We start from the raw sequence: 2718 nt of genomic DNA, 5'->3' as shown, positions 1-2718 counted from the left end.
CACGACTGACATAAAGCTGAAAGATGCAATTCATTCCTCCTGCTGTTACAAACGAATGCAAACAATGACAGTCTCATCGCAAGGCAGCTTGTGTGAGGGGTTTTTTCTAAAGGACTCGCTGCTATTGTAGAGCACATTAGTTAGCGGTTTGGTACCAACATTTATTTATTACATGGGTCATATCTTCATTATTGTGGACTCAGTGGGAAACAACCAAACTACAGCCAAACGTGCCTTGTCTTCATCCCAAAAACGACCTGCCTGGGTTAGGACGATTCGCTTTTATCCGATACATATCACGACACTCAGGGGCCGATTTGATACATATTGCGATACAGTAAGTTATTATAATATGCAATATGTCTACCTTAAAATGTGTCATGTGTTCAAAAGTTTTAAACCAAATGCCATTAGACAAACAAAGCAGCATATAAACTATTGCTAAACTAAGCTTCTCTTTTGATAAAATCCTTCCGACTTGTTCACGAGTGAGGGACGGATGGAGCGTGAGATCGATCGACGGATCGGTGCGGCGTTGGGAGTGATGCGGTCGCTGTATCGGACTGTTGTGGTGAAGAGGGAGCTGAGTCTGAGGCAAAGCTCTCGATTTACCGACTGATCTACGTTTCCACCCTCACCTATGGTCATGAGATCTGGGTAATGACCGAAAGGACAAGATCGCGAATACATGCGGCCGAAATGAGTTTTTAGAGATAGGGGGAGGAGCTCAGAGTAGAGTTGCTGCTTCTTCACATCGAAAGGAGCAGCTGAAGTGGCTTGGGCATCTTTTTTTGGATGCTGGTCTCTTGTCCATGTCCTATTGGGAGGAGGACTTTGTCTCTGTGGCCTGGTGTCGCCTCAGGATCCCCCCAGAACAGCTGGAGGAGGTGTGTGTCAGACTGCTGCCTCCACAACCCTGCAGAAGAGGATGGATGGATGGATGGATGGATGGATGGATGGATGGATGGATGGATGGATGGAGAAACAAAACTTTGAGGAATGGCCTTCATGTTTACCCTTAATAGGACAGTGTAAACATTTCAGCTTAATACATTAACTAGGACTACTTTGATTAGTTTGTCCTTTTCTATAAAAGTGATATATTCCAAAGGGGATATTTTGTCCCAGCCTTAATTTTCAGTGAATGAGGGATTTATTTAATGCAGTTTCTATGTTGTTTTTTTCAAACTATTGTATAATGCAGTAATTATCCCATATTACGCTCTTACCTCCTGTGTTTGCAAAAAACAACAACTATATAGGTAAATCTATGCCTAAATATATATAACCAAGTGGATTATGAAGAAAATGAAGCACTTGTTTAAGGCACTTGAGAACTGGAAGTAAAAGAAAACACAAAACTGCAACTGGACAATCAACCTGCACAAATACATCAAAGTTTATATGACATTATGACTTATTTGAACAGTTATGAGGCTGTTTTCTGTTTGACCAGAGTGTCTAAACTTTAGGACATTCTGCAGGGTGAAGTTTTCATTGAGACTGAGATGAAATGGCTTTTGTTTGCCGTTTCTGGATATTTCCGTGTTATTGATAACAAAGAACAGCCTCCTGTGTGACACAAGGCAACAGAATATTGAACCAAAGATCCAGCTCATGTTTGTGTCCAGTCTGTGTTTACCAAAGTTTGAACAAAGGGTCACCGCTCTTTAGACTCTTTAATGTTTCAGTCTGGGCTTATCCTTGTCCAGAGAACTGTTTCAACCTTGGGTTCCAGCCAAGGAAATACTGTCAAGTTAATACTGTAGAAGATAAAGCAAAGGGTCCTTGAAGCCTGAACATGTGAAAATCTGCTGCTAAATATTAGATACACCAACATTTGAAAGCACTTGAAAAGTAATCTACAAATATTTTAGGTTTTTGTGAAATAAGTAAATTTACCCTGATTCGAGTGACTCATTTCAACAAGTGTGTCAAAGCTTAGACGAGTTGATGTGTACCTGTCTGGTCTTTGTGCGTGCCCTCAGTCACGCAAACAGACCAAAGATGTTGTTAGCATTTAGCCTCTCCCTGCATTTTCCAAGAAGCGATCAAGCTCTTCCACATTTCCCCTATTTCAATACGGTTACGTGAGTAGTTACAGGATCCAAGTATAGTTACGCAAAGTTACACATGTTGATTTTATAAGCGGATTAAATGTGGAACTATATAATAAGGCGTAATAACACCTTAGGAGCACTTATCTTTGGACTACCCCATGTGGGAATTTTTATTCGTGTTTTGAGTTTCTTGTATTTTGTCCATAGTTCAGTCCCACAGAAATTTAAACTCCACAGTGTTTCTGCTTGTAGCATTTTATTTTGGCCCTAGTATTAGGCGCTAATACCGTCTCTATGGCTTTTTCCATGTAAATTAGCATCACGCTAATCGCTCACGAATGCGATCGTTTTCTTGAGGGTCTTGACGAGATGGTTCTCAACAATAGTATCTGCTTCAGTCCGAGACTTCAAAATGACTCTCAGGAGACCAAGTTCTTTCGAAGAGGTCTTTTATTCAATCAGTAGCGCAGAATACAAGTTACAGCTCAATGTGCATTCCAACGGACGTCTTTCCACGCAAGTCTGTGTAGTACAGTCTATGTTTCTATTTTATACCCTGGATTCCCTGCCTCCTAAAACAGACGTACCTCTTGGCCTTAAACACAGAGAGTAGTTCTGGGCACAACAAGTTTGCTCGGCCATGGCAGACGTTCGAGGA

This window comes from Gobius niger, assembly GCF_951799975.1.
Source record: "Gobius niger genome assembly, chromosome: 5".
Taxonomy (NCBI): Eukaryota; Metazoa; Chordata; class Actinopteri; order Gobiiformes; family Gobiidae; genus Gobius; species Gobius niger.
This window is presented reverse-complemented; position numbering follows the sequence as displayed.